At 41.1% G+C, this 14,974-nt stretch overlaps 1 pseudogene; it reads left to right on the forward strand.

Annotated features, from left to right (window-relative positions):
• The first annotated feature begins 9,023 nt into the window (after nucleotides 1-9,023).
• LOC128102905 (transcription termination factor 1b, mitochondrial-like) lies at nucleotides 9,024-14,413 on the forward strand (annotated as a pseudogene).
• The last annotated feature ends 561 nt before the right edge of the window (nucleotides 14,414-14,974 follow it).

Below are 14,974 nucleotides of genomic sequence, written 5' to 3' on the forward strand. Positions count from 1 at the left end.
GAGCTGGGGCTATCTAGCTTAATTGTGTCCTGTTGTGTGGCCTCCTTCCTGGTCCAGCATCCTGACAAAGAGCACACTAATGCACTCACCACAACTCAACCCTGGATGGATCCAGAGCCCAGTGGGCTTTGGAAGCCTAAGGGAGGGTTGACTCAGTTATTTTCTCTGTCAACTCTAGACAAGCACCAAGATGGAGAGAAAAAAGGGACAAAAGGAAATAAAGGGAAAATGCTAAAACAAATCTCTGTTAAGATTTTTCATCACCTGGAGATATTCATACTAGACTACCAATTGAATATGGAGAGAAATACATGTGTGCATGTATGAAGATATACACATAAATATTTAACACACACACACAGTCTGTCCTGGGTTCCTGTAAGTTCCACATCTGTAAATTCAACCAACCTCAGAACAAAAATATTAGCAAAACAATTTGTATCTGTATTGAACATGTACAAACCTTTTTCCCCTAAAAATAACCCCTAAATAATACATTCTAGAAATTATGATTGTTACTCTGTCTTAGAAGTAGTCTGAAGTGATTTGAAGTATAGGTCATGTGTGCATAGGTTATCTACAAATCCTATGCCATTCCGTACAAAGGGTTTTACTTCACAATGCTTATATTTGGGTCTGCATAGGATGTAACTCATTCCTGTATATGCTCAAGTCCCCTGCAGAAAATGATGTAGTGTATGCACTAGCCTATATGTTCTTTCTCTGTTATACAATAATCTTTTTGTACACTATGAAGATGTGTTGCTCTCATTGGTTTAATAAAGAGCTAAATGACCAATAGATAGGTATGAGGAGGTATAGGCAGGAGAGCCAGACAGAACTCTGGGAAGAAGAAAGGTGGTGTTGCCAGCCAAACAGAGATGGAGCAAGACATGCAAGAGGACAGGTAAATGCCACTAGTCATATAGCAACATATAGATTGATAAAAATGGGTTAATTTAAGTTGTAAGAGGTAGTTAGTAACAAGCCTAAGCTCTCAGTTGAGCTTTTATAATTAATAAGAAGTCTCCATGTGGTTGTTTGGGAGCTGGCTGATAGGACAGAAACTTCTGCCTACATTTCCCATGTGCCTTAAACCTTCTCTAGATCATTTCAATTCCAAAGGCCATGTTCACATTGTGTGGACAGTTGTCCCATTCTATTGCATAAGGAATAAGGAAACATTTACATGCTCTGAATACAGGTATAGCTTTTTTTCTGAGTAATTTTTATAGTCTGTCTGTGTGTGTGCATTCATGTGTGTGGTGTATACATGTATGTTCATGTGTAGGTGTATTTCGTGTGGAGGCAATGTTGGCTGTCTTCCTCTGTTGCTCTCCACTTTGCTTTTTGAGTCAATGTCTCTCACTGAACCTGGAGATCACCTGCGGCCAGACTGGTTGGCCAATAAAGCCCACGGGTCTTCTTATCTTTGCCCTCGGTAGCAGTGAGATTGGAGTCATGCACTGTTATGACTGGCTTCCCTGTGGTCACCAGGGACACAAACTCAGGTCTTCATTCTTGCACAGCGAGCACTTCATTGACTGAGTCATCTCTCTGGCCATTTTTCTGAATATCTTCAGTTGGTGCTCAGTTGGATGCACTTCTGGGAGACCCAAGAATGCACAGGGAGAGCTAGACAGATGATATAAAACACAGACTCCTGTGGTAGTTTTCTTTTTCAGCAAGGGTTCTGTTTGTCTCTGTCTCCAATCAGTTAGTGTCTTCAATAAGTCACTTTGTTCCTGCTCCTTCAGCCATGACTTTGCTCTGAAATATGACTGACTTGAAGGCTCCCAGGTTCCTTTCTGCCCTATAGTTCCAGAAGCTCGGGCCTGTTGTATGGAGGATGGCTTCTTGATGTATGACTGTAGTGATATTTTGTTGTACCCGAATAAAACGTGCCTGAAGATCAGAGGACAGAGTCAGTCACAGAGCTAGCCATAGAGGCCAGGCAGTGGTGGCACACACCTTTCATCCTAGCACTCAGGAGGCAGAGATTCTCTGGATTTCTGTGAGTTCAAGGCCACACTGGGCTACATGAGATTGATCCAATCTAGGAGAGAAACAGAGCCAGGCAGTGGTGGCACACACCTTTAATCCCAATACTTGGAAGTCACATGCGTTTAATCCCAGCACTTGAGATCTCGTGCCTTTGCTCCCAGTGTTTAGGAAACACACACACCATTAACCCCAGCACTTGAGATCTCGTGCCTTTGCTCCCAGTGTTTAGGAAACACACACACCATTAACCCCAGCACTTAGAAGGCTGAGACAGGAAGTGGTATGGCTGGGTGGAGAAAGGCATATAAGGTGTGAGGAGACAGGAACTTGAGCCCCCTTCCAGCTGAGGACTCAGGACCATTCAGTCAAGAGGACTTGTGGAGTTGGTGAGGTGAGAAGTGGTTGTGGCTTGTTCCTTTGTCTCTCTGGTCTTCAGGCAAGCTTTTATCTCTTAGATTACAAGCAATATATCACCAAAGCTGACCCATCTCAGAAGCCATAGAGGGGAGGGATAATATTTACCAGGCTCACACACCTCTGCTCAATTTCATACAACTCACTCTTCATCTTGAACACATTTACCACAGGACTTAGAGGTGGTTACAGGTAGAATCTGGGTCAAACCACCATGCTTCTTTAGTGGCTGTGTACTCGGAGCCTGCTGTTGTGATAAACAGGGGAGCAGTGCCCTGGGGACAGCTAGGCAGCACTCACCAGGGGCCTGCCATCTCCTTAGCGCCTTTGCTTGGGCCTGACCCTCCCCATCTTATCACTGCTTGATGGAGGAGGGAACTGGGCAGAAAGCTTTAGCAATTGTCCTGGGGCCACAGGAGATACAGATGGGAACAATTCATAGCATGGAACAGTGTTTTTCTGCTTCCTACAACAAATATGAATTGTTATGGTTTTTTTTTTTTTTTTTTTTTGGTTTTTCGAGACAGGGTTTCTCTGTGTAGCTTTGCGCCTTTCCTGGGACTCACTTGGTAGCCCAGGCTGGCCTCGAACTCACAGAGATCCGCCGGCCTCTGCCTCCCGAGTGCTGGGATTAAAGGCGTGCACCACCACCGCCCGGCTGAATTGTTATGTTTTTATATCCATTGGTAGGATGGCAGCCCGGAAGCTTGCTCACTGTCAAAGAGGCTCCCTCAAGACCTTTGTTAGTGCTGTTCAGCTCCCACAGAAGCAGAGTCACGGGTGTACCCTGCCCACTGTCTAACACACTAACTTCTTAAAATTACTTATCCCACCTTTAAGGAGAAGACTTCCCAAATCATGGGGAGTTCTCTCAAATGTATGACAATTCAAGAATGAAAGATCAAGTTCTGCTTCAGTGTAAATTGCTGACTTGAAACATCTTGAAGGGAAATATATTTGGCCAAGTAGAATATAAATTCCACTTAAAGAAAACCAAGTGGTGTTTTGAAAAATCTAAGACAATTTTGTTAAATTCCTTCAAAATTTAGGATCCAGAGTAGCTTTTTAAAATGGCTAGGATCATGTGACACAAAGTAGAAAAAGCTACTCAAGGTGGAAGGGTACCAGGAGAGAGCAGGTAAATGGGGGAGAATGAGCACGCTTGAAAATGCCAGAATAGAACCCAATACTTAGTATGCTACTGAAAAATATTTCTCATGAGTTCCTATGTGCATCGGTCCTGTTGTGTCTGAAAGATGCTGTTTCCTTGGAGTCATCCTCCACCTCTGCCTCCTCTTCTGCATAGATCCCTGAGTCTTGAGGGGAGGGGGTTAATAAAGACATCCCATTTAGGACTGAGTGTTCCAGTCTCTCATCCTCTGCACATTGTCCAGCTGTGGGTGTTAATTACCATCTACAATAAGAAGAAGCTTCTCTGATGAGGACTGCGTGATGCCCTGCTCCATGAGTATCCCAATATGTCACTGGATTAACCATTTCATTGCTATGTTCCCTTAGAAGAAGAATAGTAGGCTTCCCCTTAGGCCCATGACCTATCTGATCTCAGGTTCTTGGCCACTTTAGCAGGGCCATGTATGGGTTAAATCTCATAGAGTGGGCACTAAATCTAAACAAAAAGTGGTTGATTACTCCCATAATATGTGTGCTGTTACTGCACCAGTGTATTCTGCAGGCAGGATTCTGTTGTAGGTCACAGTGTATGTAGCTGGGTGAAAATGATGATTAATTTTCTCCTCTGGAAGTGTGCAAAGTACCTTCTAGCACCATGAATGCTAGTTAGTAGGGACGAAGCTTCTATTTGGTCACCAGCTTGATGGTGGTGTTTCTCCATGCTCAATGACATATGTAAGTTGTGTCTTCAGCAATAGGTTATCAAAAGTAACTAATAGTCTTTGCAATAGATAATGGTGTTGGCAGGGGCTGTAGGACCAATAACTCAATAAGATGTAACCCATTCCTGGCTCTGAAGAGGTCTTACATGATGGCATAAGGTATCTAGTTTGGGCATTGTCTCCCCAATTATATATGGATTATATGATGGAAAAGAGACCAATAACCTTGGACATAATGCACAGGACCTGCATAGGTTCGCACAACACAAAACCCAGCACTGAGAAGGGGAAGTAGACACCAAGTCCACCCCAAACCAAGAAGCTATTTGAAATTGATACCTATTAGGAAAGAAAAAAATCAGTTTTCTCCAATGTGGCATCACTGGGTTCATCAACCACACTCCAGGGCAGGCCCATGCCTAGCAGTAGATGGTCAACACAAAATGGATTCTATGGACTTTGGGAGGGCGGTGCGCGCATGTGTACATTTCTCATTGGAATTAGCCTGAGTCATGGTTGCTTCCTCAACTATGTGGTACAAGGGGTTCAACTCAGGTCATCAGGTTTGGGCATTTCCCTTTCACATCAGCTTATTTGTTTTCATAGTGACAAAAGATGAGTCCCAAACTTTACAATTCTTCACAAGCTTCTCTCATTTTTTAATAAGGAAAGCTAAGAGTCTCAAACTATCATCAAGGAAAATTTAAATCTGAATTATTTAACTTTTGACAATGATAGAGTGTACCAGTCAGTCAAAATCCCAAGCTAGTAAGTCCTCTTAGTAAGAAAGAGCCATCACTGGGTCCCATTACATTTCACAGCTGTGCAGGCTTAAAAACTGCCACCACTAACACTGTGCCGTAACTAACAACGTTGTTCACAGTCTGAAAGCATACATACACAGCCTGGATGTCATACATACTAAGGAATAGAGCCATGTTTTTACCAACTTCCCTTGTAATTAATACCACAATGGCAAGTGTGGTGAAAACAGCAATAACATTTGCCAACCTGCTGACATGTCCATGGACTTCTAATTAACAAGAATACGTAGATATTTAACCACACAGCCACACCAATGTATAAGCAACTGATAAATTCTGGAGTGTTAGAAATATAACAAAGTTACAGTTTACTTTCTCCTTCTACTCATATATTTCTTATAATCATGTATCTCAATTATTTGTTTAGTAGACCATTTACATTCTGGATTTAAATATGGCTAAGCAGAGCGTTAAATGCAGATGCATGTCAATGAAACAGTCATTATACTCATCTCTGTTTTATTCTAATCTAATCTCTATTTTAAAGTGTGTGTTTGAATGACTGTGTTTATACATCAACCAGTGTGAGGCTGACATAGTGAAATACAGTTATTTGTTTAATAATTATTTACTGAGTATTGACGAGGTACCTAATAATGTGGTAACAAAAGAGGTCGTAAGGACGAATGTAAAAGGAAGGGTAATAAAGTACATGGGGCACAAAAGTAGAAAGGGGCACTGTGTGGAGAAAGGGGAAACCAGCCAGAGGGCAACAGGGACCAAAGGAGAGGGTGTGTGTGGGGACAAGCAGTGACAAAGTATAATGGCATATATGTATGAAAAGGCACAATAAAATCCATTACTGTGTGCTGTACTAAAGTGACTATGAGAAAAGGAATGTGAAGTAATTTTAAAGAATTATCCAATTTTGTACAGAAGTCAAATATCTAACATCATTTCTGGGATAAAAATGAGGGTGTGTGGAAAGAGGAGCCCATTCTCTGTTAGTGAACGGGTAGACTGGTACAGATGCTGTGGAGATCAGTATGGAGTTTCTCAAAAGACTGAAACTTGCACTAGCATATGACCCAGCTAGACCATTCCTGGGCATCTATATGGACTCTTTATTATGCCACAGATGTACCCAGCCAACAAAGACAAGAAAGGTATCAGCACCTAGAATTACAATCTTCCCGAACCCAGATGCCTAGATGCCAGCATAAAAACACAATAACAGCGAAGAAAGTATGTCTCCACTAGAGCCCAGCAACTCTACTAAGATAGGCCCTGAGAAATGCAATACAGCTGAAGCACAAGATAAGGACTTCAAAATAGCTATAATTAATGTGTTCAAGATCCTTAAAGAGGCTGGGCGGTAGTGGTGCACGCCTTTAATCCCAGCACTTGGGAGGCAGAGGCAGGCGGATCTCTGTGAGTTCAAGGCCAGCCTGGTCTCCAAAGCGAGTTCCAGGAAAGGCGCAAAGCTACACAGAGAAACCCTGTCTCGAAAAACCAAAAAAAAAAAAAAAAAAAAGCTCCTTAAAGAGGAAATGAATACATTCATTAATGAAATAAATGAAAACACAAAACTGTGAAATGAAATGAAGAAAAAGTCCAAGACATGAAAGTAGAAATATAATTAAAAAGAGAGCTCAAACTGAGGAAAAATTGAAAATGAAAAGTTTAGGAACTTGAATAGGAACCTCAGAATTTAGTTAGATTTCAACAACAACAAAAATTACAGAAAGCCTACAATCTCATGGAAACTGAATAATGACCAGCTGAATCACTAATGAGTCAAAGAAGAAATAAAGAGAGAAATTAAAGATTTCCTAGAATTCAATGAAAATGAATGTACGACATACCCAAACTTATGGGAAACTATGAAAGCCATGCTAAGAGGAAAATTCATAGCACTAAATGCCCACATAAAGAAGATGGAGAAATCACACTAGCAGCTTAACAGAACACCTGAAAGCTCTAGAACCAAAAGAAACAAACTCACCCAGGAGGAATAGATGTCAGGAAATAATCAAATTGAGGGCTGAAATCAATAAAATAGAAACAAAGAGAACAATACAAAGAATCAATGAAAACAAAGAGTTGGTTCTTTGAGAAAAGCAACAAGATAGACAAGCTCTTATACAAATTAACCAAAAGGCAGAGAGAGAGAGAGAGAGCATTCAAATCAACAAAGTCTAAAATGAAAAGGGAGACATAACAACAGTCAATGAGGAAATCCAGAGACTTGTCAGGTCATACTTCAAAAACCTGTACTCCACAAAATTGGAAAATCTGAAAGAAATGGACAATTTTCTGGATAGGTACCATATACCAAAGTTAAATCAAGTCCAGATGAACTATTTAAATAGACCAATAACCCCTAAGGAAATAGAAACAGTCATTACAAGTCTCCAACAAAAAAAAAAAAAAAAAAAAAAAAAAAAAAAGCCCAGGATCAGATGGTTTCAGCGCAGAATTCTACCAAATTTTCAAAGAAGAGCTAATACCAATGCTCTTCAAATTGTTCCACACAATAGAAACAGAAGTAACATTACCAAATTGCCCCCAGGCAGTGGGATTGGGATCTGTCCTTGGTGCATGAGAGGGCTTTTTGGAGCCCAGTGCCTATGGTGGGACACCTTGAACAGCCTTGATGCAGCGGGGAGGGGCTTACACCTGCCTCAACTGAATGTATCAGGCTCTGCTGACTCTCCATGAGAGACCTTGCCTTGGAGGAGGTGGGAATGGGAGGTGGGTTGGGGAGAAGGCTGGGGGGCAGGAGGAGGGAGGAGAGGGGAATCTGTGGTTGGTATGTAAAATGAATAGAAAATTTCTTAATAATAATAAAAAAAACTTCACCAAACTGTTTTCATGTTGGAAAATGGAATTTGGAGTAACCTGAATCTGTGTTCTCAGGCCATTGGTAACTCATGTTTGGCTACAAAATAAACTCTCTTTTATCCCCTTTGAAGTGAAAGTTGTGTTTTTAAGTTGATAGCAATAATCTTATATGTGTAATCTAAACATAGAAACTGATCTCATGGCCAATGAAAAATGGAATAATGGTTAGCAGAGGATGGACTAAAGGGTCAGAGAGGGGGGATTACAGGTAAAAAATAGTAGTTAAAAGGAATAGATGCTTGTGTTTGTTCCCATGGTGAGGTGACCGTGACCAACAACATCATACTTCATGTTTCCAAACAGCTACAAGAGAGGATTCTGGAAGTTCTCACTGCAAAGAAATATTCAATTCACAAATGATGAATATGATGGATATGCCAACAGCCTTAGACTGACCATTTACAGAATGCATACATCAATGAAAATGTCACATTGTATCCACCCCACTTATTCTATTTTTAAATGACATTCAAAAATGGCAACTGCTACAATTACTGTGTTGCCAAAGAGTAAAAATTCCAAAAGGATGAGAGAGAGTGCTGTTCATTTCTGAGAATAAACAGAAAAGTCAGAGTGAATTTATCCTCATTCTCTTTGGTAGAAAATAGCAGTTTCTGCATTTGATAGAGATGGGCTAGGGCTTGCAGCCATGACGGTGATTCTGGAGGCAACTACCAGGGAGGAGAAAGGCAGAGCAGGTATTGAGATCAGGCGAAGTTCTTTAAATTATTCCATATTGTGTGAAACACTGGCTTTTCAGGCTGTGCCTTGCTGTGGAGGGCATGAGGTCCTTGTATTCACAAATAAGCACTAGGGGAACCAGGAGTGTTAACCACGAAGGGGTGTCTCCTCAAAGGAGGAAATGAAATTCCTGCTTCCCACCCAGAAAGCTGAGAGTAGATGCTGTTAACGACCCTGTGACCTGTTGCTGTCCGTAGAGCCAGACCGCACCCAGTCCCCATGATTACCCCAGACTCTCCCTCCCTGGACCTTTCTTTATCTTTAGCTCTGTTAGTGGAATCCATCCTTGGCGGGGGGGGTGGGGGGGGGGGGTGGGGGGTGGGGGGGGGGTGTGTTACTTCTATTTTATAGCCTGCTGACCTCTATGTCACCTCAGTCAGAGACCACACCACATCCATTTTCATGGCCACATGTACTTTGCAAAGTAGTTTCTGTGTTGTCACACCTTAGCTTTATTGTGCACCTGGAACTGGAATGATTGCTGCCTGGAAACCTTTCCCCAAATTCTACTGCTTAAATAAACTTACAATAAATCACCTGACTCCTGAAGTTTGATCCAGTCTAAGTCAAACTGAAGCAAGTTTCCATTCTCACCTCTTCATAGATCATTTCACTGCCAGCCATGATACCTGCAGGAACCCCCACATCCTGCCCTGATAGACTCCATGTTATCAGCAGCTTTTGACTCCATTTTGAGGGTATAAAATGATTGTACTCCTGGGCAGATAAAAAACAAAGCCATTTGTCTAGCACTACCCACATGGCACAGACTAATGACTTATTTCTGCAAGTGCAAGGGCTGTCATCCTATCAATTTCTTGGGATGAATTAAGACTGCAGAGATACATGGGCATATTGAAATCATACTTTGGGAAAGTAACCCAAAGAACTTATCAAACATGCCAGACTTGGGAAGGGTAACTTCTTCATCGGGATGCCATTAAAACAATGGATGCCTAATGTTGGCCACAAACCAACCTAAAATCTGATGTCTGGTGTATGCATCAGGACTGACAGGCAAAGAACCCTCAACTGCTCCTGGGGCTTCATCTTGGGTCAGCTCTCCACTGTTGGCATGCCTTCTTGACTGCCATCTGCCATCCAGCTACTTGTCCACCTGGATCCAAACCTACAATTTCCTGCTCTGACCTCTCTCATCTCTGCAGCTGATTACATTTTCTTCCTCAGACCCTGACTCTCTGTTGGCCTGACCTCAACAGCATTAGTCTCTTTCCTGCTGCTTGTGTGGGCTCATTATCTTATCAACACAGACTCTGCTTGCATTTCTCTCAGCCCCCTTCTTTTAAAAATGTTTTACCTTTATCATCATCACCAATTTATCTTATCTGTACAGGTATTGCATGTATGTCTGTGTACAAATGCATCCCTGGTACCTATGGAAGCCAGAAGACAGCATCAAATACCCTGGGACTGGAGTTACACACAATTGTAAGCTGCCATGTGGGTGCTGGGAATTAAACTCGGTCCTCTGCAAGAGCAGCCAGGGCTCTTAACCTCTGAGCATCTCTCCAGCTCCTCAGCCCACTTCTGAAACCTCTTGAACTCTGCTATACTCTCTAGCTTGTATTTGTTCTGAAAATGGCATATATGAACACACAGACAAACATCCTGTGTGCTCTGTGATAGGAGAGCTATTATTAGCGATAAAGATTAGAATAAAAAGTCTAAACGTGCCTTGGTTTGATTACTAAAGTAGTCAAAATGCTGCCATTGAAACTGATGGACCTTGTGAACTTATTCTCAGTCTACTAAGTATGACATTGTAGAAAGACAGGACCATATTCATCTGTGCTTGTGGCATAGTGTGCTCATAACAGCAGACCACGTGAAAGCAAAGAACACAACGCAATAGAGTGTTGGTTTTTTTTCTAAACTGGAAGCCTGGGTGGGTGTCCCCGCAGGAAACCTTTCCTGGTGTATCTAATTTTCAGAGGGGTAAGTACCAGTCTTTCCCATCTATCACTGGTGTCAGCATGCCCTAATCAAATGAGATATATAAGGCGGCTCACACAGCACCATCAGGCTGCATGAGAATAGATCTGCTTGCTCAGAATATTGCTAGTATTAAAAGTACTATTTAAAAATTTTAAAACTTAGGGCTTTTAGAGGCACAAGTAAAAGTATCTGAAAAACTTTGGCCTATCTGATGATTAAGGCATCAAGAAACTTCTGGTGTATGGGAAGGAACTTCCTCTTTGGTTCAAGAGGTTGAATGATCCAATTTTCAGCAGACATTTTCCTCAAATCGATTTCATTTAGGCCTTTTAGTGTGAAATGTGACAGTAAAGACAGGGAGCCTGGAGAATGAGGACCTACTGAAGAACTTACTCACCATGGGAGTTGATGTTGATATGGCGAGGAGACGGCAGCCTGGAGTGTTCAACAGGGTGGGTACGAGTGAGCAGGTGCTGGAGATATTCCTTCTATCCAAAGGAGCTAGTGACAAAGTGATTGGTAGTATATCAAGATACCCACGAGCCAAAACATCATAACAACAGAAGGTCTTTCAAAATGGTGGGAGCTGTGGAGAAAGATTATGGCATCAGACCTTGAAATTATAAATATTTTGGAGCGTTCTCCGGAATCCTTTTTTCAGTCTAATAACAACCTAAACTTAGAGAATAATATAAAGCTCCTCTGCTCAGTTGGATTAAATAATAAATGCCTGTGCTGACTATTGACCAGTGCCCCTAGAACCTTCTCCAATAGCCTGAATTTGAATAAACAAGTGGTTGAATTTTTGCAGGAGACCAGTATATCCTTAGGTCACAAGGATTCCACAGATTTTCTGAGGAAGATAATTTCTAAAAATCCTTCCATCTTCTCCACATCCCTCTGTCAAATGCCAGTTTACTATTGCGAGGCGTGAGCTTAGTTACTCTTCAAGAATAACTGTTTCAGCTGCTGTTCCATTGCACATCAGAAGCCATCGGCCCACTGCCTATTCAGCTGCCTTCGAAGAAAAGGGCACTGTACCTTTTCCAAATTGCGAAGGCCACTTCAGGGATGGTGCCATATTGTCCTGGCCTCAGAAGATGCCTTTTGATAAAGCCATAACCACACTCGTTTTGGCAAGAATCAGTAGTCCTTTGTTTCATGTCCTGTCTGTCCATTTTGTCAGCAGTTGATTCAAGGATACTTTGTTGTCCAGTGGCTAACTTTTGCCACAATGAAAGTTAACTCCATATGCAGTTTCTTCAATGCCCATATTTTCTCTGAAGTAGATTGGTACTGCCAGGAGCCGACATGTCTCATAATCATAACAAAAAAGTTAAGATGAAGCCATATATACACAGCCAAGAATGGACAGCTGAATTAAAAAATCAACAACAATTTCCAGAATTTAAAATCCTGAGTCATGACATGACACTAGTGGAATTCAGGTGTTTCTGGTACATGGACTGCTCTCACCCAATGTGAGGTTGAACTGTCGACCTTGTGTACATCCTACCTCACAAATGAGTCTGTCAGATATGCTAAGCCTATAGGCTGAAGATGATGCCCCAACACTGTGGAGAAACCTCAGGTGACTGTCCAGGCAGCTGGCTGTTTCTGTCAACTCACAAATTTTTTGGAAGTTGCTTGCATGCACTTTCTGTTTTTATTTTTGTTAGCTAATATTATTTCCTTCTTGGGTCTCTGAGGGAGTTGAAGATTAGTTAGTTATAGTTGAAGGTTAGTTAGTTATAGTTGAAGATTAATTAGGATAGAAAGTGAATTAGATACATTTTGGACTTAACAAAATAGGATAGATAATGAAATTATTTTCTCTGAATTTGTCAAATACAAATGGACTAGACATTGTTTAGACATTTATTACTTGTATATATTGTATATAGTCATTGTACTTTTGTATATAATTTTTCTTTTGTTAGTTATAACCTTTTTCTTTTTTTTCCTTTTTATTAAAATAGAAAAGGGGAAAAAAAATAAATAAATTTTAAGATTGAAAAAAAAAAAAAAAAAAAAAATCCTTCCATCTTAATTCAGAGCACCAAATGGGTGAAAACTAACATGGAATTACTGCAGTCGACTTTCAACTTAGACAAGGAGAATCTGCTGCTTCTGATATGTGGCCCAGGAGCTGGAATCCTAGATCTTTCCAATGACTGTATCAAAAGAAACTACACAAATATCCAAGAGAAACTACTCTCTCTCAGATGCACTGACGAGGAGGTACAGAAGTTTGTCCTAAGCTATCTGAACGTGATCTTCTTGTCAGAGAAAAAGTTTAATGATAAAATAGACTGCCTTGTAGAAGAAAAAATCAGCATATCACAAATAACTGAAATTCCTAGGGTTTTGGGCGCAAACATAAATACTTTAAAAACTCGAATCAAAGAGTTGGCACATGCTGGGTATGACTTGAGTTATCAAACATTGTTCTCCTATCCTGGAGTCAGAAAAGATATAAAGCTAAGTTGAAAAGATTAAATGGATAGGACAGTACTAGAGGAGTCTCAAGGAATCTTGCAGTGTAGTGCTATTCACAGTTTGGATGTTTCAAAAACAAAAGTTTTATTTTTTTAAATAAATATTTAAAATGTTTAAGATTAAAAAAAATTAAAACTTGGAGCAGGTCACAAGAGGGGCCCATTACAGACTGTGGGAGGCACAGTAGGGCTGTGTATTATGCTTTCTACGATCAAAAGTGTTTCTCATGTTCTAGATGGACCCTGGTTAACTAAATTTCTAGATTTAATACTAAATTAATTATAAAGTGATTAAATTTCTAGATTTAGGCACTGCTTCCAACACTGTTCCTGCTGGTAGATTTTCTACCCAACAGGCAAAGCATCCTGGGAAAATGATGTCAGAGCATGTCATAGCTCTTCAGAAACCCCAGCAGCTCTCACACCATTTAAAGCAGAGTTCTTGGGGACCCACGAGCCCCAGAGACCTGCTTCTCCATCAGCCCTCACTGCTTACTTTGCTCACTCTGGTTCACTCCCATCATGCACTGCCAACTCTTCTCACTTTCTTGGACACTCAAGGAAAGCTCCAACCGTGGTCTTTCCTACCACTGTCCCTTCTGCCTGCAAAGTCCATAGACACTGAGACACTTGAGGCAGGCAGTATAAAAATGACAAGAAGATCCACTGCATATCTCCCAGGCTAGCCCAATCATTTCCATCTGTCAGCTTTCTCGAAAGGCTTTCTTGATCATATGTGCCTTATAATGGCTCTTAGTCACTGTTCTCTTGCTGTAAAGAGACACCATGACCAAGGCAACTCTTAGAAAAGAAAGCATTTAATTGGGAGTTTACTTACAGTTTCAGAGGGTTAATCCATTATCATCAGGTGGGGAGCATGGCGGCACACGGACAAGCACTTGAGCAGTATCTGAGACCCTTACATTCTGATCCACAGGCAGAGAGAGATGCTGGGCTTAGTGTGGGCTTTTGAAGCCCATCCCTAGTGACACACTTTCTCTAACAAGATCACACCCACTTCATCAAGGCCACACCTCCTAATCCTTCTCAATTAGTGCCATTCCCTGATGACTAAATATTCAAATACATTAGCCTATGGGGACCATTCTTATTCAAACCACCACACTGACTTCAATTCCACATTCTTCTTTTGTGTTTTTCTCTCTAGCATTTCTTGGGACTTAATATATTCTATCTTGTTTGTGTGTAGGTCCTCTGGGAGAGTATTCCGTTCAGGAAGATTTTTGACTTACTTTATTTTTTCCCCTCCTCTTTCTTCAAACAGACTTACAGTAGGTACTCAGGATGTTGGCTGGATGGTAAGTGAAGAGGAAAAAGTAGTCTTACGAAAGAATTGAGTGTCATAAATAAGAGACCCTGAAGCATTTCAATAACAAAAAATACATCCTAAATCTTTGAAAACTACATGGTTGGGTAACATAATAACAATGACTAAAAGATGAATTATGGACCAATCATTTGTGGTATAAAACAGAAGGAGAAGGGAACTGGCAGAATGTAAACTTGAAAAGCATATAAGGTAAACTCGGAAGAGCCAAAATATTTTAACAGCCATTTTGAAATAGAGGAATGAAGGGTAAATGAGAAGATATCATCTAAGATATATTAAGCGTAATTCAACAGTGATGAAGAAAGTTGTATATTTACTCACTATGCAAGTTCAAACAAGACACACCGCATCATTAGTCATTATGGAAATGCAATCACAACCATGATACAGCACTTCCGGTTCACTAGGATGCCTGCTACCAGTAGGACACTCAATCCAGTGTCAGAAAGCAGTGTTTGCTAACATGTGGGTGTGTGCTGTATTGCATGC

This window comes from Peromyscus californicus, unplaced genomic scaffold, assembly GCF_007827085.1.
Source record: "Peromyscus californicus insignis strain IS unplaced genomic scaffold, ASM782708v3 Scaffold_8__1_contigs__length_139910024, whole genome shotgun sequence".
Lineage (NCBI taxonomy): Eukaryota > Metazoa > Chordata > Mammalia > Rodentia > Cricetidae > Peromyscus > Peromyscus californicus.